Source organism: Chiloscyllium plagiosum, unplaced genomic scaffold (genome assembly GCF_037043375.1).
Source record: "Chiloscyllium plagiosum isolate Xiang-an unplaced genomic scaffold, Cpla_swu_hap1 HiC_scaffold_43, whole genome shotgun sequence".
Classification (NCBI taxonomy): Eukaryota; Metazoa; Chordata; class Chondrichthyes; order Orectolobiformes; family Hemiscylliidae; genus Chiloscyllium; species Chiloscyllium plagiosum.
In genome coordinates this window covers 37,215,091-37,241,275 of record NW_028270181.1, presented here as the reverse complement: position 1 = coordinate 37,241,275, position 26,185 = coordinate 37,215,091, and the positions used below count along the sequence as shown (strand labels likewise).

Here is a 26,185-nt window from a genome sequence, read left to right as displayed (position 1 = left end):
GTAGGAGGAACAGAAATAAAAAAATAGAATGACTCGGTTGAAAATAGTGAGAAGTTATTCAATATCATTATCCAGAGGGATTTATGGTATCAGAAATGTAACTGATAGTGGAGTCAATGAGGAGGAGGATAAATGTTACATTGTCAGTTATTTCCAGCAGACCGGATAAGGCCAGGGAGGTAGTCTGCTGTGAAACTTTCTCAGCCAGGTTTTCCCTTTCATTGAAGATATTAATATCCCTTTGGATCCTCTGTCACACAATCGCTCTGTGACACATTCTACACACAGCATCACTGGGCTCTCTCACATTGAGGATGACTCTCTTCCACTCTGAGTGAGTCACTAGGTGGCTGTACAGACCAATGCTGCTTATTGGGAAGGATTCCTGAAACAGGGAACGTTTCCGGGTTGAGGTACTTACAGAGATAGAGGCCGTGCACACTCATGGATGCTTCGGGCTGGGTGAAATCATTTACATATCTGATAGCAAGATAACTTTAAAATATAGGTTTGAAGGCAAAGCCAGTTTGAAACACAGATGTTGCTGGAGACAGCGCAGTTCAGATGGAAACCACATGGAGTTACCTAATGGATAGCAGACACTTCAGTGACATGAAGCCGACTGACAATAAAACCATGGTTAACATGTCAAGTCTGAGTCTGAAATTTCCAGTAATGGTGTAAGAACAGGGTATAGGAAGATTTAAACAGCATGTGGATTGATGCAGTAATTAAACACAAACAAACACACTTGATGCTGAGACCTGGTTCGAAGTTATCCAAAAGCTTGGATTTAAAACTGAGATTGGGAACTTTCTGAGACAATTCCCGGGAAGGTGTGGAGTATGTGATCTGCTGTCAAGTGATGACATTGACCCCTGTGCTGAATGCAGACTCAGTTCCTGGAACTGTCTCCAGCTTTTCTCCCAATCCTTTAGACAGGTTCCTTGCACTGAGATACTTAATGTTAACAATCATCTACACAAATAATCTGTCTAGATTACCATCCCCCCCCCCCTCATCTCCCCCTCTTCCCAATCACCTGAGCACTCTCAATAGGCAGTTAGAGAAAAGAATATCCCCCGAACCAGCTACTAGAGTGAGAATCCGAATTATATAAATAATATGGATGGTTTTATTAACATAAGAAGCATTCCAGCATCGACATGGATGTTCATTTTGAAAACAGAAATGTTGTTTGTTTTCTCGGATGGAGCTGAGACCTGAAAAAGCAGAGTTGGAGTCGATACCCTGGATCACTTCCTCTGATACAGGAGAAAGCAGAGACCCTGCTCCTGCTACTTCCCACCTGGTTATCTTGGACAAATCATGGCTCTTTCCCCTTGCTCCACTGACCTTTGGCCTGTGCAGTGTCTCCAGCTCATTCACACTGGTCCCCAAAATGTTAAACCAAAACAAAACAGGAATTGTTGCAAAGACTCCGCAGGTTTGGCACCATCTGTGGGAGAGAAATCAGAGTGAATGTTTCAGGTCCAGTGACCTTCTTTCAGGACCGAAATATTACCTCTGATCTCTGAATGGGAAACCTGTGTCCTTACCTTCATCTTCTTTCGAGTCTTTTGATGTCTGCTAAATATTCCATCTTCTCTGATCTCTCTGACAGATTTGCATCTCTTGAAGGGATCCCTTTGGTCCTCCATGGTCATTTCTTGCCCATCACCCACGGGACTTTGAGCTTTTGTCAGATTTATGCAGTGATTAGTTTAATAATTCCGGAAACTGGATATTTCACCGCTCTATTGAACTGAGCTCTGAACTTGTGCAGAGCTGCCAAAAAATAAAGCAGCAGCTTAAATTGCGCAGCATGTACCCAACTTGTTCAAAGATTTCATAGTCATAATCATTTAAATGATCTGGGACATCGAGAATATATAAAGCATATAGCAGCCAGAGAAGGATGAAGTTTCCAGATATGGTGAAGAGTAAAATCACTGCCTTAATTCTACTCTTCATTTCGGGGTCAACCTGCTCCCCTTCCTTACTCTGACCCCTCAATCCCTTCCGGACTTGACTTGATTTAAATAAAATGCGTGCGATTGTCAGAACATTGAGGAACACAATGAAAAAGAATGGCCCCAATGGGGTTAGAGCCACAGCAAATGAGCGGAATCCAATCCAGCGAGAGTCAGTGAAGTAGCTTCGCTTATTCCTGCAGTAAAATGGTATGTTCCCGATTATCTTTGTGGGCTCAAATCTAAAATACCGAGGGACATTTTTTAAACAAAGCAGAATCCCGGTTATTGAGAGAATTACAGATGCGTTTTTCCCAGTGCAATATTTAGTTTTCAGTTTGTGGCAACAAAAGTTGACGAACCGATCAAAGGTGAATGCGATGGTGAACCAGACAGAAGATGGATGCACGGCTCAGGACATGGATAACACTGCACACAGGAGTGATATCCACGAAACATACTGGGAAATAATAAAAATTTATTTGCCTCAGTATGACCTCACTGATAAGGACCAGTAGATCTGCTGCTGCCATGGCCAGGAGATAGCGTGTTGTACAGATAGTGAGGCCGCACTTTCCCTGGGAGAGAATCGTAATAGCCACGAAATTCACTGTCAGAGGATAATGGAAAAATGACTTCATGTTAATGAACACTCTTTTCTGCATAAATTTAAAGTCAATCTGTATAGTTGCTATAACAGGGATATGCGATCACCCAGTATTAAAAGAATTGTGATGTCAACTGTAAATGTGTAACTTGCCAATTTCTAGCTTGAATAGAAACAGGCAGCCGGTGAACAGCAGTTGGAATCTAGGATACCGGTCATAAAGGTACCCCCAAAACATGTAACATTTTGCAGGCTGAATTTACACCACATGTAGCCATGATTCCCCCAAAACGTATCAATACAGCTGGATAATATGGTGAGAGAATTGGATGACTCCACACGATAGGGAAGTACTAAAGGTTTAACCACTCTTCTTTTCATTTCGTATTCCCTATGTGTGTGTGTGCGCCCCTCTCTCTGAGACTCTGTGTGTGTGTGTGTCTGTGTGCATGTGTGTGTGTGTGTGTGTGTGTGTGCCCCTCCCTCTGAGACTCTGTGTGTGTGTGTCTGTGTGCCTGTGTACATGTGTGTGTGTGTGTGCCCCTCTCTCTGAGACTTTGTGTGTGTCTGTGTGTGTCTGTGTGCATGTGTGTGCGTGTGTGTGCCCCTCTCTCTGAGACTCAGTGTATGTGCGTGTCTGTGTGCATGTGTGTGTGTGTGCCCCTCTCTCTGAGACTCAGTGTATGTGCGTGTCTGTGTGCATGTGTGTGTGTGTGCCCCTCTCTCTGAGACTCAGTGTATGTGCGTGTCTGTGTGCATGTGTGTGTGTGTGTGTGTGTGTGTGTGTTTGTGTGTGTGCGTGTGCCTGAGGCCATTCCGAGATTCTGAAAAGTGAAGTAAATCTCTACAGTGAATCCTAGCATTAACTTATGAGGAGGAAAAAAATCATCACAGCTGTTAAATATCAAAAAAGGGCATATATAAATCGATTGTTATGAAAGAGAAAAGGGGTATGCGGACAGGTAGAGAAAGTTTTTTTTAATGATCAGTTTGAGGGCAGATGCAGTTCAACTACAAAGGGATAATGATCCGAGGCAGTGATAATCCATGGTGTTAAAATGTGATTTCCAGGCAGAGGCAAATGCTGACTCTCGAAGCACAATGAAAGATGAGGGAGGGGGGATCGTTGTAAATCTGGTCAAGCGCGAACCCCAACCATCTGTAAATATGATGGAGAATGAGGGGCAGACCCTGTCGGTTGGAGCAACATTGTGGATGCACGGACGTAGGGGTGACAGTAAAAGAAAATTGCCACCCCCGGCAAAGCTGCATTAATTTTCCTCAATTATCAACACATAACATCTAACAAGATATTTGCAGTGAATTGATACTGGATTCTTTACTTTCAATTGGATTCCTGCAAGTTTTTGAAAATTAATAATATGCTGTTCATCATTCCGGTTAAAATGTAAAGATGTTGGAGCCGTATACAAAGGCAGAAAGTCGAGGTAAACTGGGTGTTGTGGAGATGCTCGGGCAGATCCCCAGGGCACCTTCAGCAAAATAAACTGTCCAGGCATACACTGTAACTTCAGTGTTACAGAAGGTTTCGTGTGGACAGGTACCTACAGAGAAAGAAGTGAACATTAGTTTCAGTCCCACCTACATACATTTGTATGCTCCTATCAGAGTAGATGAAAGGAAATAAGAGGGAATGAAACTCGTGATCAAACAGAAACGTACCAAGTGCTCTGCTACTGCTGTGCCCAGGACTGTAAGAAACGACAGAGAGTTGTGAACACAGGCCAGATCATACACAAGCCAACTTTCCATCCATTGACAGAATGTACATTTCTTGTTGCCATAGAAAGCCAGCCAACACCATTAAAGACCCTCCCGCCCCGATTAAACTCTCCTCCAACCTCTTCCGTCAGTCAGGAGATGCAAAACCATAAACACAGAGAACAATATGTTCAAGACTAGCGTCTTCCCCTGTTATTTGAATTCTGAATGGACCTCAAATGTTAAACCTCATGTTGATCTTGCTTCTTGTGCACCTTCCTTGTAGCTGTACCTGTGTATCCCTCACTCTGTTCAATCACCCGGTGGCCTTTGTGTCTTTGCACTGAAGATTCGCTGCACGGCAAACAGAACAAGTTTCTTTCCCACAGTACAGAGGTAAACGTGACAATATAATAATAAATTAAATCAATTCAGGGTTTATTAAAAAATGGTAAATGACAGAGATGATGGAAGAGGAACCCTGTCTATTAGCAGAGCCAGTGGAATACCTTGTGAGCCCAGACACATTACATGGTGTCTATAGCTGAACAGTGTGAAATGCCTGAGGATGGCTTGCTCAATGTTGGAGGGGTTGCTGCAATTTCAAAGGTACTGACATGGAATGCTGCATCACTGGGACAGTTGCTGAAATGGCAGAGATGCTGCAACAATGAAAGATACCCCGAACAGTAACAGAATTTGGGATAATTGCAGTCAGGGTCATTGTTGGAGTCAATGGCTCTGGGGGAAGTATTGGTTGAAAAGACAATGGTCCAGCTGGGAGTTGGAGAAGGTTTGGAGACATAGAGACTTAATGCACAGAAAATAAGAATGCACTTTGCCCAACAGAATCCATGAAACAATTGCCTCAGAATTCTCATCCAGTTTGCCAGCATTAAGTCCATAACACAGGCATTCCAAGTGCACATTTAAAGTTCTATGCCATCGGGGATCTGCTTCTACTATCCTTACAGGAAGCAAGTTCCACATTGTCACAATACTTCCGGTGGAAAACTCAAACCTCTGCCTCCCTACACCGAGAAAACTCAAACCTCTGCCTCGCTTGACCAGATCACAAAGTGGAAAACATAGTTCCTTTTGTGCTGTCTATGCTCCTTATAACAATATACTTTTAAATGATGCCCCTTATCAATCTCTCCTGCTCCAAGGAAAACAATCCCAGTCCATCCAATCTCCCTTCATGCCCAAAACCTTACTACTTGGAGTCTTTCAGGAAATCCCCATCTTCTTTCAGACAATCAAAGTACTCCAACATTTTAGCTGTAGCCTGGCCAATATTGTATACAGTGCCAACATATTGTCCCTGCTCCTAAACTCTATGTCTTGAATTTAAAAGCCAAAAATCCCAATACCTTCTCAACCATTTCATCGACCTGTCCTACTACCTTAAGATCTTCATGTGCACCAAGATCCCCCTGATTCAGTATTTCCCAGGCTTCTATATTCATAATGTATCCCTTGTGTTTTGTGTCCCGCCAAGTGCATCAGCTCACATTCATGGATTGAATTCCAATTTCCAACAATTTTTGCATTACCGGTGAACTTATCCTGGAAATCCCCTGATATGCAGAGTTCACACCATTTCCGAGAATCACCTTTTATCTTTCATTGAACATTGTGACCCTGTAATTTTCCCTGTTTTCGCCTTCAATACATCCCACTGCTCTGACATGGATTTATTTAAACGTTTCTGCTCTCGGTCTAATCACACCCGATCTTATTCCCATAGTTTAGAACTTTGATTTCCCCCTCATCCTTGTCTTTTTCCATGTTAATCTTGAGTTATGATTACTGCCTGCAAAATGCTTCCTCACTGAGAGGTCAGCCCAGCTTTATAACCGAAAAATAAATCCAGGATCACTGTCAAAGTGGGGGAAGGTAAAGGAACAGTCTGGGATTAGCCAGGTGAAGCTATGAACTGTGTTGTAGGAAAGAGAGATTTAAAAACCCTCCAGTTTATCCAGCAGACAGCAACAGAAGGATAAACGGTTCCAACAGCTGCCAATTGTTCCAGAATCAGAGGTAAAGCAGGAACACCCAGGATTAGTGACGGATTATGGGGTGGGGGAGCTATACCATTCAGAATGGCGGAGAACTGGAATCTAATAAATATTATCCAACCTGAACATTCGGGGGGAAGCCATGGGAAATCGTCAAGGGTCATTTGACAGAAGATGATTTGCTCTCTCAGTGAGAATGGGTCATGCCCACTGTGGGTTTAAGGAATGCTCGGGTTTGTTGTATATTTTACAGTCGAGTGGATAGCCACAGTCAGAAAGGAAAGTCATCCTCAGTGTGTAGCTCTGTACTCATTCAGAAAAAGAAACTACTTGCAGGTGGGACAGGGGAAGCGGAATGAGACAAATCCAATGTTTAACAAGTTCGAGGGAACTGGGTATTTATTTTAAATTTTATTTCGATCCTATATTTTGGAACCCGAGAATGTACACCTGACCGTTACACTTGTCTGTCCCCATAGGGACACCCTCCATCCACAAACAGCAGGCCCCACTGCAGGTTACAGCTTTGAACCGAGACATGGATGGAACGAGCTGCGAGAGGCAGTGGTGATGGTGGGTAAAATTAAACATTTAAAAGGCATGGGTATATGAACAGGAAGGATTTAGAAGGATATGGGCCAAATGTTGGTAAATGGGATTAGGTTATTTTGCGATACCTGGTCGGTATGGAGGAGTTGACAAAGGGGCCGTTTCTGTGCTGCATGACTCTATAAGAAGAAAATTATTCCTCAAATCTTCATCACTCCCATAATTGGAAAGGTCAATCCGTGCTCCTCAACAGTTACCCAAACCGACAGTGGATTCTGAGCATCCAACAGTCAGAGCTAACAGAATCTGAAACCCACACGGTGTAAAGGAGATTAACCAGCTCAAAACCCTTTTACTGTAGTGCTCCCTAAAGTCGGAAGGAGGAAATGCGCTGCTATCAATACAACTGCACAAACACAGATACACGCAGGAATGTGGGAATACTGGGTTGATGAGATCCACTGCACTGACTGACCAAGATCCATTGCAGTTCTATACTTGCTGACGTTTCCAATAACTCCTTCCCTGAAGATAGCCTCCTATCTAAGGTGCGACTCAGGAGTTCATTACATTTGACAAAGGGTGATCATGTAGTAAAGCAATGAAACAACAGAATTTTGTTAAATATTCTAATTTAAGTGTATGATATTTCAACTCGGGAGTGTGTATAACATTGAATATTACATCAGAATGCAAATCTCTTAATTAACAAGGAAAACCAGGAGAGATGTCATCGCAAATTGTAAATAATTATAAATACTTACCAGGAACACCAATGATGGCAAGAATCATGTAGAAAACTTTCTGGGCTAATTGAATTGGCCGATGCATTTTCAGTGGAGAGTGGCAATCCTTGACTTCTGCACATAAAAATGCAAGTATTAAACTCTGCGGTGTTACATTCTCTGCGTGTATCCATTATATTCTGTGTGATCTCCACTGGGAGATTGGTGTTGCAGCTCTGATGATGACAACTTTATCATTCCCAGTTGGTAGAAGATGTTTATCTCTGAAATTGGATTGTGACAGGTAAAGGATGACCTCATCGAGGGAAGAATCATCATTGGAAACTGTGTTAATTGTTGTTGGATGCATTCCTCCAATTTGTCAACTCTCTGGAGACAGTTTTTAATCAATCTGCTCAGAGATGTAACACTGCACCTATGGAAAAGACAGAACTTGAAGTCAGGTCCAGCAGCCCAGAGCTGGGGACATTGCAAATTCAGAATCATAGAATTATATAGTACTGAACAATTATAGTACTGAACAAACTAATACACACATTGTATTTGTGAGGGCTCTCTGCACTGACAACCTGGCTCATTTCACCACCTACCTTTGATTAAATTCGCTCTAATTCCCGGTAATTCCCCAGTTTATTTCCCTGAGTTAACCAGACGATGCTAAAAAAGGAGAATGCAAATGTCAGTGTTGGACAGATTGTGGCACAAATCCTATTTCCTCATTGACAATTGGTTCCTTTGCCAGGCATCACCAGTCCATCCTTACCTTTACCATGATCAATGTAACCTGTCAGTTTCCCTTGTTGAACACACTGTCAGATAGAGCCAGGGACTTGGAGACAGATGACAGCACGGAAAGCAGCTACACGGCGTTTCGGGTTTGTCTCAGTGAAGCCCCATCAACGTTGTACCTGAAGGATGCTTGAACCAGCTTAGATCGGAGGGTCTAACACTCCCCTCACTGAGTTTTTCCAGACACGCAAATACAGCACAATTCCTATCATCCATTTTATCCCCATCACAAACACTCTCTCCATCGATCAATCTTTTTTCCTTCAATGAAATTCTCTCAAAGTGAGCAGGGTACAACCTTCACTGGGAAACCCATGCTGACTCTCCTGGATTTATCACTCCCTGTTGAAATAACGATTCAGAGAATCTCTCAGAGTTTTGCCAGCTCTGGAAGTGTAACAGCAGCTGGTATCCCATCCTAAAACATTTCGAAAACTTCTGATAGATGGATCTCATTGACTTCATCTCGGGGTTTTCCATTGAACATCGCTTCAAAGGTGCCACCGTGCGATGGCTGAGATCTGAACCCATACCGACTGCTTGGAAGGCAGCCATGCTGCCCACTATACCCCCATCCCCCTGCCAGCTGGGTGATCGCTATTCTCAAACACACTTAACAACACCGTCATCATCACCAATTGAATTGGGGCTGAAATAAAAACAGAAATGGCTAGCGAAGCTCAGCAAGTCTGGCAGCATCAGTATTAGAATCAGTAGCAGGGCAGAGCAGTAGTTATGAACTATATGGATTTCAGTAAGGCATTCCACAAGGTTCCCCAATGGGAGACTGGTTAGCAAGGTGAGGTCTCATGGAATTTAGGAAGAATTAGTCATTTGGATACAAACCTGGCTCAAAGGTAGAAAACAGAGAATGGTGGTGGAGGGCTGTTATTTCAGTCTGGAGGCCTGTGACCAGCGGAGTGTCACAAGATCGGTGCTGGGTCCACTACGTTTCGTCATTATATAAATGTTTTGGATGTGAGCATCAGAGGTAGAGTTAGTAAGTTTGCAGATGGCACCAAAATTGGAGGTATAGTCGACAGCAAAGCAGGTTACTTCAGATTACAACATGAGCTTGACCAGATGTGCCAGTGAGGTGAGAAGTGGCAAATTGAGATTAAATTAGATACATATGAGGTGCAGCATTTGGGAAAGCAAATCTTAGCAGGACTTCTACATTTAATGGTAAGATGCTGGGGAGTGTTGCTGAACAAAGGGACCTTGTATAGCTCGTTGAAGGTGGAGCAATAGGTAGGTAGGATATTGAAGAAGGCGCTTGGTATACTTTCCTTTATTGGTCAGAGTATTGAGTAGAGGAGTTAGGAGGTCATGTTATGGCTGTACAAGACATTGGTTAGGCCAATGTTGGAATATTGTGTGCATTTCTGATCTCCTTCCTATCGGAAAGATGTTGAGAAACTTGAAAGGGTTCAGAAAATGTTTACAATGATGTTGTTAGGGTTGGAGGACTTGAGCAATAGGGAGAGAGGTTGAATAGGCTGGAACTGTTTTTCCTGCAGCGCCTGACGCTGAGGGGTAACCTTATGGAGATTTATAAAATCATGAGGGGCATGGATAGGATAAATAAACAAAGTCTGTTCTCTGGAGTGGGAATGTCCAGAATTAGAGGGCATAGTTTTAGGATGAGATGGAATGAGCTGCCAGAGGAAGTGGTGGAGGCTGTTACAATTGTAACATTTAAAAGGCATCTGGATGGTATGTGAATAGGAAGGGTTTGGAGGGATATGGACCTGGTGATGGCAGGTGGGACTAGATGGGGTTGTGATATCTGGTCGGCATGGACGAGTAGAACTGAAGAGTCTGTTTCCGTGCTGTACATCTCTATGACTCTATGACCAGGGCAGCAGCTACTTGGGAACACCACCAGCTGCAAGTTGCCCTCCAAACCACTCACCACCCTCACTTGGAAATATACCGGAATTCCTTCACAGTTGTTAGGTCACAATCCTGGAAATCCCTCCCTATCGAGATTGTGGGTGAACCCACAGCAAGTGGACTGCAGCGATCCAGAAGGCAGCTCAGCACCACCTTCTCAAGGGCAAATAGGGAAGGGCTATCAATGCTGGCCCAGCCAGAGACGGCCAAGTCCCACAAATGAATAAAAGACCCCAGAGAATCTGACATGTTCGTGTGGGACCAATGTTCAATATTTTCAAACTGTAATGATATTGTCAGTCTCTCTTGCTTTTCCACATTTATAAAGTCAACGTCAGTGCTGTGCTAACACAAACTGGCTGCCGGGAACACACCTAACATGTCTGACTGACTCATTTGGCTCTGGAATTCTGTCAGCAAGGGAGAGGGGGATGTGTCTAAAGCCGTTTCCATGTCTGAATCCTGTGTGGTTAGGCCCCATCCCTAAATCAAGTGTTTATCAAATCCCACTCTGACCTGCTGGGAGTTCAAATTGTGTGTTGTCTCCAAATAAAAGAAAATACTGCACCTGCAAATAAACAAAGCTGTAGGATGTAACGTTGTGTGTTTGTTGGTGTCATTGTAGTTACACAGGATTGAAGATAAATTAGACAGTGCGAGATAGACAGCACTGTCACCAGCATGCTAGTGTCATTGTAAAAGGAGTCGAGATTGTGGTGCTGGAAAAACACAGCAGCTCAGGCAGTATCCGAGGAGCAGGAAAATCAACGTTTCGGGCAAAGGCCCTTCATCAGGAATCCCTCGACTTCAACTTCCAGCATCTGCAGTTCTCACTTCCGCCCCATTATAAAAGGGTATTAATATCTTCAGTGAATGGGGAAAACAGAGGGGAACTGTGTTCAAAGTAGGTAAGTGGGGAGTCACCTAAAGTAGTGAAGTTTCTGACTTCAAGACATAATGGTCGGCATGGACGGGTTGGACCGAAGGGTCTGTTTCCATGCTGTACATCTCTATGTCTCTATGACTATAAAAGGAAACTGATCACAGATCAATTAAAATGTCTCAGTGCAGACTAACAATAACCTGATACCTTTTCCTCACTGTCCCACACGAATTCCTGGTAAAATAGGGAACACATCATTTGTTGGTGGAACGAACAGGTTAACTTCCTGTGATTTAACCTCTCTCCAATTCCCTTTCCAAGTTATCTCTGCCGAGTCAATGTTTAAATCTAACACTGTCCTGATCTGATGCCATTTGGAAATCCGAATCTCCTTCTGTCCCTTCCTGCCTGGTGCTCACTGTGTGAGGGTCTGCCTGTTTCTCTCCCATCTTTCAGAACACATGGAAACCTCAACATACAGCAGTTGAATGCTGTGTGCCTCAGCTCGTTGTTGAGTTGGTCCATGGTGGGTACTTTCTCCCTTGATTTCTCCCCTCTCATATCCGGTTGTTTTGTATATAAATAACCCACTCTCCTCAATTCTATTCCAGTCTGTAACACACTCTCGCGTTTCTAGTATTCTGTGTATAAATCAGCCCGACCACTTTGACTAATTCCAGTCTATAACTCACTCTCGGGTCTCTGTTATTTTATGCACAAATCACCACAAAACCCTCAGTTAGCTTCCAAACTGTGACACAATCATGGGTTTCTGTTGTTCTATATACAAACCACCCTGAATTCCTCAATAGGATTCCAATATGTAACTCACTCCCATGTATCTGTGGCTATTTACATAGACCATCTCAAACCCCTTGAATAGATTCCAGTCTGTAAGTAACTCCCGGCTATCAGTTATTCTACATATAACCCTCGTCAAAGCCCACAAGTCGATTCCAGTTTGTAACACAGTTGGGTATCTGTTCTTCTTATAAATAAACCTCTTGATCCATCAATTCGATTTAAATATGTAACTCACACTTGTTTATCGGTTATTCTAAATATAAGCCACCCCGCATCCCTTGATAAAATTCCTATCTGTAACTGATTTCCATTAATCTGTGACTCTCTACATAAACCACCTCAAACCTTCAGTCAGATTTTGAATTGTAATTTTTTATTCTGTAGAAAAACTACCATGACCCAAATCGATTAGATCCAATGTGTAACTCACTTCCATAAGTCTGTGCTTCCTGTTCTGAAACACCCCAAATGGTGCAAATGGGGGTAAGCACAGTGCGGGAAAACGGGTCAGCATGGACCAGGTGGATCGAAGGACCTGTTTCCGTGCTGTATGACTCTATAATTTCTATCATCTCGATAACTCACTCCTGAATAACTGTTACTCTGTATAAAAACCACATTGAACTATTCAGTTCGATTTCAGTCTGTAACACAGTCCTGGGTACCTGACACTCTGTGTATAAACCATCCCGATACACTTGATTAGATTCCTGCCTGCAACTCATTCCCAGGCATCAGTTACTGGGTGGATGAATCAATCCCCAAAGCTCGATTAGATTCAAGTCTGTAACTCACTCCCCGGTATCTGTCATCATGTATACAACGTCTGCTCCCGAACCCCACATCACCTCACCCCCCACTCCCCACCCCAACACCGATTAGATTATTGTCTGTAACTCTCTTCTGAACTCTGTGTTATTCCATATATAAATCACCCAGAACTCAATTAGATTTCTGTCTGTACTCAATCCCCGGTCCCTGTTACTCTCTGTGTAAGTCCCCACGGAACCCTCAATTAGGTTCCATGCTGTAACTCACTTCCGGGTATCTGTTATTTGATATATAGACCTCCTGAACCCATACTGAGTGGAAGCGTGAGTGAGAACGAGTGAGAGAACGTAAGTGTGCATGTGTGTGGGTGTGTGAAAACGTGTGCGTATGAGAGCGTGTGAGTGTATGAGCATGTATGTGTGAGTGTGTTTCTGTGTTACTGTTTGTTAACGTATGTGTTAGTGCGTGTGTAGGTGTCAGCTCATGTGTGAGAGTGTGTCTGTATGTGAGAGAGAGTTAGGAGTTCCATCATAAAATCATTGACACTCAAACCTTTCACTCAGATGGACACGCACACACACACACGCCCGGTCTCTCTCGTTCACACAGACATGCTCGCTTGCAGTCAGGTCAGAAACACAGAGAGAGAGAAATTGGCACATTTGATGGAAATATAGAAATAGAAGGTAGACATAGAGAGTTATATCTGGGAGTCACACGAGCAGCAAGAATATTTTGAAACAGAGCCTCAGCTAATAAACCCACCATCTGCCCAGTCCTCTGTGTCAGGCTGGGGGGCGGGGGTCAGAGAATCTTACATGTTAGTGTGGGACCAATGTTCAATATTTTCAAACTGTACTGATGTTGCTTGCCTCTCTTGCTTTTCCCTCTTTGTAAAGTCCATACCAGTGCTGTGCTAACATGAATTGTCTGCCGGGAACATACTGGAGTAGGTTGTGTATGGGAGAGAATGATAGTGAGATTGAGTATGGGAGATTGGCAAGATTGAGTATGAGGGAGAGTGACATTGTGTTTGACAGAGAGACAGTGAGACTGTGCATGTGAGAGAAAAATAGTTTCTGTATGAGAGGAAAACATGGTGAGACTGTGTATGAGAGAGGGTGAGAAACTGGGATTATGTATTAGACAGATGATGAGATTCTACATGAGAGATAAAAATAGTGAGATTGTGCATGAGAGAGAGTATTGGGTGATTACATTACAGTCTGTATGCCATTCATGAGTATCTGTCATTCTATAAATGAACACCCCAAACCCCACGATAAAATTCCAATGTGTAACTAACTTTCATTTATCTGTTATTCTAAATATGAATCACCCAGATCATCTCTATAAGATTCCAGTCAGTAACTCACTCCTGGGTATTTGTTATTCTATGTATAAACCTCCTCTAATCCTTCGATCACATTCCAGCCTGTGTCTCACTCTCAAGTATCTGTCATTCGATATATAAAAAGCCCAAACTCCTCAATTAGATTTGCTCCCAGTATTGGTTAGTCAATATGTGACCCACACTGAACCATTCGACTATATCCCGATCTGTAACTACTCACTGGTACCTGCTACTCTGTATAGAAAGTAGCCCAAATCCCTCAGTTAGATTTCAGACTGAAACTCACTCCCTGTTGTGTTCTGAAATACATAAACTCGCTGAGACCATCGATGAAATTCCAGTCTCTAACTCAGTATAAACTAAACGGTTGAATATTAAATTGGGAGCAGGAACAGAGAAAGCTGGAGTTTAATTTCCGCTACATTCTGTTTCTCCAGGAACATTAATTTGATGGAGTGCAGCGGTTCAATAAGGCAGCTCCCTCCCACCTTCCCAAGGGCTGGTGGGAATGGGGGATAAATGCTGGGCCCAGCCAGTGATGCTCACATCCCATGAACGAATGAAAACAACAATCCCTTTGCCTTCCTGATCACTCACTGCCCCTGCAGACTGAGTCTGCAGCCACAGCAAGGCTTCCTCACTTCCCTAGTCCCATGTCCTGGTAATAATTGGCAAACCATCCTAATATTTGATGACACCATCACGTTAGCTTCCTGTGATTTCTGTACACGGATCCAGAAAATAATGTGTAATACTGGAGGACAAGAGGACCTGACCCACGAATGCAGGGCCCCGGTCACTCCCTCTCCCTCCCTCTCTCTCTCTCCCACACACAAACACACGCACACACATACAGAGTTACTGAGGGGCAAGGAATGACAGAATAAAATGAGCATTTTCAAATATTAAAGCTCCATTAAACAATTCCGGGAGTGGTTGATCGGGATGGTGTGGAGAGAGAGAGAGAGCTTGACTCTGTATCTAACCCTGTGCTGGCCCTGCCCTTGGAGGGGTTGGTGGGGATACAGTAAAGGCAGCTTCATTGTGTATCTAACCCCTTCCTGTCCCTGCTGTCAGAGTGTTTGATGGGGACAGTTTGTAATATAGGACCAGGAGGAGGCCATTCAGCCCCTCGACCCTGTTCCATCAGTCAATGGCATCATGACTGATATGTGGCCTATCTCCACATTCCTTCCTTTGGCCCATATCCCTCAATGTCTTCACTGAACAAAAATGTATCGCTCACTGATTTAACCTGAACAACTGATGCAGCTTTGCCCATTTACCCAGTCTATCAATATCCCTTTGCAATGTTAAGGTACCATCTGCATTGTCTACAATGCTGCCTAACGTTGTACCTCACCCCGTGCTGTCCCTATCCTGTGAGTGTTTGAGAGGTACAGTGCGGATGCATCTTTACTCTGTATCTCGCCCCATGTTATCCCTGTCCTGGGAGTATTTGACGTGGACAGCATGGAGGGAGATTTACTCTGTATGTAGCCCCATGTTGTCCCTGTCGTGGGAGTGTCTGATATGGACAATATGGAGAGATCTTGACTCTGTAGCGAACCCCATTCTCCCCAGACTCTGGGAGATTCAGATGGACAAATTGCCGCTGGACACATACTCTGTACCTCACCCAGTGATGGAACTGCCCTGAGTGTGTTTGATGTGAACAGGATGGGGGAAGTGGGAGATTTGATCAGTACCTAACGCCACACTGAACATGGCCTGGGAATGTGAAAAGCTGCAGTGTACAGGGAGATTTACTCTGTATCTAACTGTATTCTCTACCTGCCCTGGAGATTTAAATGGGTAGAATTTAATGGGAGCTTTATTTTGTATGGAACCCTGTGCTCCCTCTGCCCTGGGAGTGTTTGCTGGGAACACTGTCTAACCTCTGTGATATGGATCCTATGAAGATTGATGGGAGACAGTGTAAATGGAATTGTCAGGATCCAATTCCTTCACGTGGATGAGAGAAGGTCTCCAATTGGAATTGTGAGAAAAAATGATACCAGTGGGATTGAAGGGTCAGTAACAGAATGAAGACACCATTGGCTCAGAGACAGAATAGAGGGTAATGAGGGTTTCAGACTGGAGGGAGCTACAGGCACATACAAGTTGGGAACTGTTTTCAGTAAAAGGCAATTGATCCCAGGTCACTGCAGAGTGTAATAATCTGATGCCTTTCCCTCACTATCCTCCTCCAATCCCTGGTAAGATCTGCTCCCACACCATGTTCCACCCTAACTGTCGATTGTGTTAGATACATTAATACATTGGCGATGGGTAACGGCACAGACACCACCAGCTGATTACACTCATTCCTTGCTGTCCACATTCATTCATTTTACACCAACAGGAAATACATCATTGTTCTCAGATATCTGTTGTGTTATTGCGTTATTTGTTGGTGCATTTGGAATTTTATTTTGAATTCGAAAGGGTCATAATGTTTTGAAGGAAGAAATGTCTCCTTACCTGAGTTCGAAGTGACAGACATGTTATCCGGAGAATGTGAGCCCAGTCCCACACCCACCAGCTAGGGAGCCGAAAGCCTCTCAGCAGCCCCACTCTTAAACCGTCTCCGAGTGCCAGACTTTTTCAAATGGCAGAAATGGGAAATGAGGGATATGGACAGAGAGAGAGTGGCAGACAGTGAAAGAGGGTGAGGTGGATACACACAGAAAAGGAGAGAAAACTAGAGACACATATTGTGGCTGACACTGAAAGAACAAATTCTCCATTTGACATTCCTGCTGACTGACAGAAAGGAAAACATAAAGGTGACCATTTGAGCCCAGGTCAGGGCAACGGAAACAGCGTTACAGCTGATAAAGTCCTTTTCAATTTGTAATGTTGACGGTTGTAAGGCAATGAGAGATTTTGATAAATGTCACGGTCCGACAGATAAAAGTGATCATTCTCCTGGCATTATACTCAAAAAGCGTATAACTAATCTGGGTCTGCCGATCTTAAATATGAACTCTGTTTCTCTCCACAGATGTTACCAGGCTTGCTGAGTTTCTCTATCCATTCTCAGTTATGGCTCAGATTTCCAGCAACTGCAGGTCTTTGTTTTATGTTAATCTTAATAACGTTTCGGACAAAACGAATGACCTGCCAGCATCGGAAAATAAGTCCGAGGTGCTGGTTCGCCGATATGTTTGCAGAACAAAGCAACTATTCCATGAGTGGGAATAGAATCCGGGCCGCGGTGGTGAGAGTGCTGAGTCCCAACAAGTCAATTGCAAGAGAATGCAGTGGACGCTGTTGTATCTGGTCTCAATGAAACATCTTTTGCGTTTTAGTTTGTGGCTTGCAGATTATTTTCTACATGTCTTCGAATGGGAAAAGGCCATTCCGCCCATTGTGCATTGCAGCTTGTCAGAGAGCCATCTATTCTAGTCCCAGTTTCCAGCTTTGGCCCAAAGTCTTGTGTGTTCGGATGTTTCCAGGACAAATGTCAATGAGGTTGTCCTGTGATCGGAAATGACCCAACAATCGGACAGAAGTTTGACATTGTCACAACGTACTGTAACCCCCTTGAGGAACACACCCTCATTTTTACCCACAGAGGGAGACACCCAGGCAGATCCCCCGAGAGTGACAGAGGGCTCGGGACTTTACCTTCTCCATGTGCTCCACTAACACTCTCCGCCTCCACCCATGACAAGAGGCAGCTTTTGGTGAAAAATCTGCCAATTCTACAGACAATGAGAGCCGTTGTGGTGAGCTGGTATTGAAAATGGACAATAAAACAAATGCAGCTTTCAAATTCAAAACGACAAGGAAGTCATCCCTACAGCACCTGACAGGGGAGTATCAGCATGGGGCACGGGTAAAGATGGGGCACCATGATAAAGCCAGGGAGGACTCGAACCTATCAATATGTAATGTAATGGGCTTTCACGGAATCAGAGTTAACAAGGTGAACAAACAGCCAAGATCATCACCGTCACTGCTTCACTCCGAAGGTCCAACTTGGTGAAGCAGTGCCTGACACTGGCAAAGGAGGTACATTTGTCCTCATGTGTCTGCTTCAGGTTCGCCTCCTTCTCTGCTGTGTGTTTTAATCGTTTTATACACAGTCACGGCGCGATTCCATGATTCACTCTGGTGAAAAGAGTCATGGTCTCTTCCAGTCAAGTATCCTGTTCCTGCCTTATCTCCATGACCCTTGATTCCACTATCCTTGAGAGCTCTATCCAACTCTTTCTTCAATGAACCCAGAGACTGGGCCTCCACTGCCCTCTGGGGCAGAGCATTCCACACACCCACCACTCTCTGCTGTCACCATTCATTCCTTGTATGCCAACAGTAAATACATCCTTGTTATCCTGTAGCTGTCATGTAATTAATTTAACTGAGAAAGGGTCATAATATTTTGAGGGAGAAATGTCTCCTTGCCTCAGGCTGAAGTGACAGATGGATTATCCGCAGAATGTGAGCCTTCTTGGACCGACTCCAGCCAGGGGCCAGAAAGCCTCTCAGCAGCTCCACTCTGAAACAGTCTCTGAATGTCAGGCTTTTCAAAGAGCAGAAATGGGAAATGAGGGATATGGAGTGACATGACACCAACAGAGAGTCGGAGAATGTAAAAGAGGCTCAGGAGGTTACACAGAGACAAAAAGAGAAAAGCAGAGACACATATTGAGGTGGACACTGTAAGAAACATTTCTCCATTCGACACGACTGCGAACTGACAGAAAGGAAAAGAAAAAGGTAACCATTTAAACACAGCCTTCCACCAGCTCAGGGAAATGGAAGTAGCAATACAGCTGATTCAGTCCTTTTAAATTTGTAACTTCGACGGTTGTTTCTCGAGAGAGATTTTGATAAATGTCCTGATTCGACAGGTAAAACTTACAGTTTTCCCAACACTATAATCAAAAAATGTGTAACTAACCTGAGTCTCTCCATCTAAAAAAAATTCTGTTTCGCCCCACAGATGTTGCCAGGCGTACTGAGTTTCTCTAGCAATTCTCATTTTTAGTTCAGTTTTCCAAAACCTGCACGTTTATTATTTCCGTTAACCTGAATAACATTTGGCACAAAACCAACCACCTGCCAGCATCGGAAAAGCGGTCAGAAATACTGGTGCCACGATATATTTGCATAACAAAACATTCATTCCCTGACCGGGAATAGAAAAAATGCTGCGGTGGTTAGAGCTCCAAATCCGAACTATGAGATTACACGGGACGAAGACAGTCGCTCTTGTAATGATGCTCAATGAAATGGCTTTTACCTTCACATTTCTGATCAGTTTCACTGCAGCTTGGGTTTGACTGGTCTTCAAGTTTTGCAGAGTGGAACAGTCCATTCGGCCAATGGTACAGTGCGGTTCAAAGACATTCATCTATTCTATTCCCAAATTCGAGTTTTGGACCATACCCTTATGTGTTCTGATGGTCCCAGTGCAAATGGCAATGAGATTCTCGCTCTGATCTTAAATGACACAAAAATGGGCCTGAAGTTTGACATTGTCTCACTGTGTTCTCACCCCCATGAGGAACCAACCTCGTTTACTCCCACAGAGGGAGAGACACAGACACATACCCCGAGAGTGGCAGAGGTCTCAGGATTAGACCTGCCCCTTGTGCTTCACTTCCGCTCTCCGCTCCCACACACAAGTTGCTGCAGCTTTTGGTGCATCTCAAGCCAGTTCTACAGACAATGAGCGACGTTGCTGTGAGCTGGAGTTTAAAGTGGATGAAAGACGCAAATGTAAATCCGAAAACCCAACCCCTTCCGTCCCTGACAGACACCAGGTCACCGGAATGAACCAGCGCGCTGCATCCTCCTGATGTGAAATTGGAACCTCCAATCCCCTAACCCGAGGTCAGACACCTTACCCATTCCGTCACTAGCCCAAAGACCAGGAATGGCTGCGACAGTTTGTCTCCATGTAATGGAAACATCCACATCGTGGGAACAGCATTCACAAGGTGAAAAACCAGCAAATATAATCACCGTCACTGCTTCACTTGGAAGGTCCCACTATGTGAAACATTACCTTTCACTGAACTTTCGGATTTGGAGTCTTTTACAGTCCAGACCCTGAACAAATTCAGCGAGAAACCTCTGGGCATTTCGAGCCCAGCACCTGGAATGAGACGAGTTGAACGACGCCTTATCAGCGCAGCTCAAACCGAGCTCCTGTCAGCATCAGCCCTTCCTTCCCTTCCTGCAGTATATCTGCTGAACAACATCAGATTATTACAGCTTGGCCTTCTTCACATTGAAACCCAGGGCGAGAATATGAACTGTTTGGAAACTTGGAGAGAGAGTTACTGCTGATGCAGACGATGATGACGTGAAGATCAGGCAGCAGAGTTGTGCAGGTCAGATCCCAAAGGCCTACTGTCAGTATCAATGGAGATCCCTGCTCAGGAGTCTGAGATGGTATCGCCCAGACCTGGATTTAATTCCCAGTCAGGAAATGAAGATGTAATTGTCTTGTTGTGAATTATCTAAATGAAATCTAATTCCTGGTTACACAGAGAACACACCCCCGAATCCTGCCAGAACAACCCAGTGACTGTTTGCATCTATCCAGAAGGACAATAGCAGCAGATACACGCGAACACAATCACCGTAAATTCTTCTCCAAGTATCTCGCCTTTCCGAGTTGAAAATACCTCGCTGGTCCTTCAATGTCGCTGAGTCTAAATCCTTCCCTCATTCCTCATTGCATCATGGCTGTACCTCCGAACTGAGGACATCCATGGTTAGATTAGATCAGATAATTTACGGTGTGGAAACAGACCCTTCGGCCCAACAAGTCCACACCGACACTCCGAAGAGAAACCCTGCAGAGTGACTCACCATCTCTATCTCTGGGGTAATTAGGGATGGGCGGTGCGTGCTATCCCATTGAGTAATGACTGTATCCCAGTAATACGTCTCTAAAAGCTGCAGTTTCTAAGGGAACACCTGCAAGCGGTCGGGAATAAGTTGAGAGGTGGAACGGGGAGGGGAAAAAGTGAAAATCAATGATGACTGGGAGGAATGAGACAGCAAGTGAGTGAGGAGCTGGTGGTGCAAGGCTCAGTGTCGGTGTCAGTATTTACTGCCCACTGTTCACACTGACTCACACATCACTCCTTGGGAATTCTCCACAATGAGCCCATTCCTCTTGGAGTGAGGTTCTCTCTGGGCATATTAACGCGGTTGATGGACCCCGAGAGGATGACTGCATCCTCGTTATCCTGTCAGTTTAAACAGGCGAAGGCAAGAGTTTAAAACAAAAGCAATAAGAGATTGTCTCTTGCTGTTCATTTAAAGTAGAGAATATCCAGCTGTGAACTCTTCTGCAAAAGCGGAGGTTGACTTAAATTTTCACCGAGCAACTGTAAAACAGAAAAAAATGTGCCCGAGTTACTGTAATCGAATAGTTCAGTAAATGCACACATGGATTTGAAAATCTGAGTTTGGGCACGCTGTGGCTTAGTTTGTTGAAGTTGCTGTCAATAAACCGGCGATTATGGGATCAAATCCCTACATCACTATCTGCATAGGTCTTTCATAAAAACCCGATGACCCTACTTCACCCGTGGCTCTGGTTGCGGTGGGACTCCAACCAATGACTGGACTGAGACTACAGTTTAGGGACAGCGCCTTCGACCACCCTTCCTCACAAAACCCCACAACCACGTTTTTCATGACTAGTGTTTGAGAATCTCCTCACTTCAGGGACTTTAGCCCACGCGCATTCAATGACGAACTTGGCGTAAGTTCAATCATATTCCTGAGGATGTTACAAGTTTTGCAGGTTTGGTCTGTAGCGTGAAGCTGAATAAGCTGCGATAACTTTCCGTGGAACTTCAGGGCTGAGGGGTGGCCTTACAGAAATTTATATAATTATGAGGGAGACGGATAGAGTAAATAGACAATAGTTTATTCACAAGGCAGGGCACTCATCACTCCACGCGCGTTGGGCTAGTTTTCTGGAAGGTGGTTGGTTCCAATCCAGCAACAGGTAAAGGTTTTCCGGACTATGGCTGCCAATGACTATTCCTCTTGATCCATTCCCAAGTTCTCAGCGAAATATTTTGGCTGCGGAAAATACCTCACAAATCGTGTGACTCCCTCAGCTCTCCAGCGAATCTAAAATCTGACAACTGTTAACGTGGAACAAGAGCAGAACTGGTAAGGAGAAGCTATATTCAGACACACCGAAGCATGAATGCTGTCTATGAGGCAGTGCGAGACGTCTGGGTCATGGACTGCTCAAAGAAATGGCAACGAGGCAATTCCAAACGGGAATTTCAACGGACTGGCGCCTGAGTGAGTGCACCACCACTTCCCGGAAAGTAACCAAGTAACATAAAACAGCACAGGCTGACACTGACCCATGGAAAGTGAAGATGATCAATTACAACTCGATTAGATTGGGTTAACAATGGGCTGGGGTGTCTATCGGATCGAGAGGGCCAATCACGAGCCTTCCTCATCAGGACAGTCATGAAGGGAATGAGAGAAATGTCACCAAGTTTCACATCGTGAGTGCCCTCCTTTTCCCCACTAAAAGCGACGAGCGGATTCAGTGCAAAATCTGATTTCACAACAGCCGGGAAATAACTATCGCCATTCACTTCCAGAGAAAAGGGGGAACAACGCCAATTGTCTGGAATATGAAAACCTGGCGCAGCCAGCTTGGGTCCCGGATTAGGATGGGGCTCTTTCGAGCTGGAGGCGAATGTGATACCCACAGCAGTTGGGGAACACAGCCCGGACACTGACACGTTGGTTGCTTTATGCTATGCCACATCACAGTGTGGTTTAGAAGAAATTACTATGTTTTATTCTGTTCAATTTCAACACAGCTCATCCCTGCCAAACGTTACCAGCCTAATCCGTTAGCACAAGTGGCAGCGCAAGGATTCAGACCCAAGCCTGCTTGAGAAGTGGAACCTGAAAGCAGCATCTCAGATTGCTCAGCCACGCTCGCACACAGGCAACAAGCAGGAAGCCAACAGCTGATGACACCCTGCAGCATATTCACAGCAACTGCACCAGTTCTGCAGTATACGCTGAGGAAAGGCATTCCTCCATCTGAAAAAAAATCCACTGATTTAGCACTGAAATCTGAGAATGGCAAAACACGTAGCGAGGTTATTCCAAACGCGGGACCAGTGAGAGTTGCAACTTTCCTTGTCTTGGCCCTTAACCGTACATTTTCCAGCAGGGCCCTGAGCAACTGCCAGCTGGCTGCCAGCTGAGTTACAAACCTGTGTGGGAAGCGAGGAGATACGGCTCTCTTATTGTTAGTAAATCAAACAGTTCTTACTTAGAGACGGACAAAAATCAGTTTCTGCACATATTCAGGGAAGGTCAAAGGCGATCTGAGATGTCAAATAGGTGCTCCCTGTACATGATTATTCTTTGTTCTCGGTATGGAAAGCTCTCCCTCTTTAGTCGCACTCACGTCTCTTGTCGATGACTGAATCAGACAGAAGGTGTTTCACCAGGGCTGCACTTGACTTGCATTCGTCTCCCTCCCTGTTCATACTTTCCTGCAACTCTGTGGTATCAGGAAAACAAAATGGATACAATGTCATTCGGCAGCCTGTCCGTCATTTCCTCAATTTCAGTCACAAGATGGCTTAGGTTTCAGACCACACGGTAATATTAGTGACTGTATGAGAGCAGGAGTCAAGCAGTTCATCTGAGTACATAAATCTTTTCCTTCCTGTTGTTGACTGAATGAGCGGTAACCGTGCCTTCTGCTTGGAAACTCGAATATGTGAATTGCTCCAAACCATGACTGAGGTTTTCAGGTTTCGGTTCACGCAGGTTTAGAAATGCTCGGGTCTAAATGAGGCGTTTCAGAGCCTACTTCGGGATACATTTGACAGAGATTACATCAGGTAACCAGTGTTCGCTGTGACCCGAGCAAATGAGAGCTTGCCTTGTCACTGAACCAGGCTGCCTTCACATGTAAAGCAAATGCGATAGTTTTGGTGCAGAAAGGATCAGTGCCGGTAACTGTACCCTTAAAATGGACGGCGGGAGAAGATCTACAAATCGACGCATATTGTCGACCCGGGAGGAGAGAAACTTAGTTGAGAGTGTGGTGCTGGAAAAGCACATCCGGTCAGGCAGCATCCGAGCAGCAGGAGAACCGCCGCTTGTTTTAGGAGCGTTTCATCATCTCCAGTCCTCACTTTATCCGAGGGGAGAAACTGAACAAAGTTTGACACAGCAATTAATCGGAATGGTATTCCTTTTCACCACGGCAGCAGATATGAGCTAAATTCAAAGCCAGGTTTGCTGATGCGAACAACCAGCAGGAACGCTCCATTCCCACCAACCCACCTGTCACCAGGGAACAAAGTTGCTCCTGCCTGGTTTGAACTGGAGATGTTTCGGGTGTGACCCAAATGGAACAACGAGGTCACAACCGAGCCACCGAGCCACTGATCTTCATCCAACACTGACATTTCCGTTCCCAATAGACCAATGTTGGCCAGGGTTATGAGCATGACTGAAAAAAATAAAGGATATCACGTGAGAATGCTCAGGAAATACTGACAAACAGGTTGCCAGGTTTGCCGAGTTTGGAATGTAGGGCGAGGCTGAATAGGCGCGGGCAATTTTCCCTGTAGCGAAACTGGCCACGCATATGTCCGAAAGCAGAGTGGTTGAGGAGGCTCCGACAGCAATGGCTCACACTGTTTTCAGAGTCAGTCTGGATCAGAGGCCTGAGCAGCTGCAAACACAACAACGATCGCTTCTCGGCCTTTTGGCTAAGATCAAGTGCAGTATCTGTTCTTATCAGGACAGGGGTCGAGTTGCGAGTCATCAGAGCTAGTGGAGATCATCGCTGGATCGTGATTGGACGTTGGAGGATCATTTGGTTGTGCTGACCTGCTATTGGTGGATCTTCATGCTGGCTTCGGCCTAACGCCAATTCAGGGACCAGCCAACCTCAGAGCTATGGCCTCAACAGCTGCGCACAGCCCTGGGCAGGGGGTTCGAAACACTGTCCAGGTGTCTGTCAAGAAGGTGGAGGAGCGTACACCAGTCGATCGGACGGTGTTCGTCAAGAAGGTGTTCGAGTGCTGTGGGTTCGCCGCAGCAGATGTGTACTGCCTGCAGGATTTCCCTGGGGCAGGCTACTTCGATGTCACCTTTAGGAGCGTGAAGCAATGTGAGCAGCTACTGAAGGTCTTCAAAGAAAAGGAAGGGGAGCCGCTGTTCTCCATCTTGTCGGCGGTCCCCTTGTGTGTGCTTCCTGCACAGAGGAGACGGGTTGTTACAATCCACATGTACAACCCCTACGTGCCAGCAACTGATGTCCTGACCTTCCTGGGAAGATATGTGCAGGTCGAGGGTCAAAGCACCGACGTGGTTGACCCTTTCGGGATCTGGACCAGCAAACGACAGGTCAAGGTAACCCTGAGGGTGGACGCCAGCGGGAATATCCTCCACCCACCCTCCAGCTTTGCTATCGGAGGGAGCAGAGGGTACCTGACTTATGCAGGGCAGCCGAAAGTGTGCCGAACCTGTGGGAGGTCAGGCCACATGGCGGCGGACTGCAAGGTCACGATCTGTCGCAATTGCAAGGAGGGCCACCCGACCAAAGAGTGCAAGGAGGAAAAGAACTGCAATCTGTGCGGGGAGGCGGGCCACGTGTACAGGGCCTGCCCAAGACGAGGGGCCGCCACCTACGAGCAGATGGCCGGAGGCGGGCCGCAAAAGGATGGCAAGGCACCGCAAACCGGCAAGGGAATAGTGTCAGGGAGCATGCAACAGGAAGGACAGGCCGGAGCAGAGCAGATGACAGTTACCGGAGAGGTACAGCTGCCGAGCGAAGCTCCGACAGGACAGGAGGAGGAGGCGGAGAAGGGAAAGAAGGAGGCAGAGGAATGGACCGTGGTGAAAAACAGGAAGAGGAAAACCCACCCGGTCACCAAGACCTCCCAGAAAAAGGGGAAAAGGCAGCTGCAGGTGGAAGACACGGACAGCTCTTCGGAGGGTGAGGACGGAAGAAAGGAGGGTCGTCACCAAAAGAAGAGGCAGAGCGCTGCGAGGAGAAAGGAGAGCAGCAACTGCCGAC

At 45.2% G+C, this 26,185-nt stretch overlaps 1 pseudogene; it reads left to right on the top strand.

Moving 5' to 3' along the window:
* The first annotated feature begins 24,852 nt into the window (after nt 1–24,852).
* Nucleotides 24,853–24,981, top strand: LOC148137483 (U2 spliceosomal RNA; annotated as a pseudogene).
* Nucleotides 24,982–26,185: the final 1,204 nt, after the last annotated feature.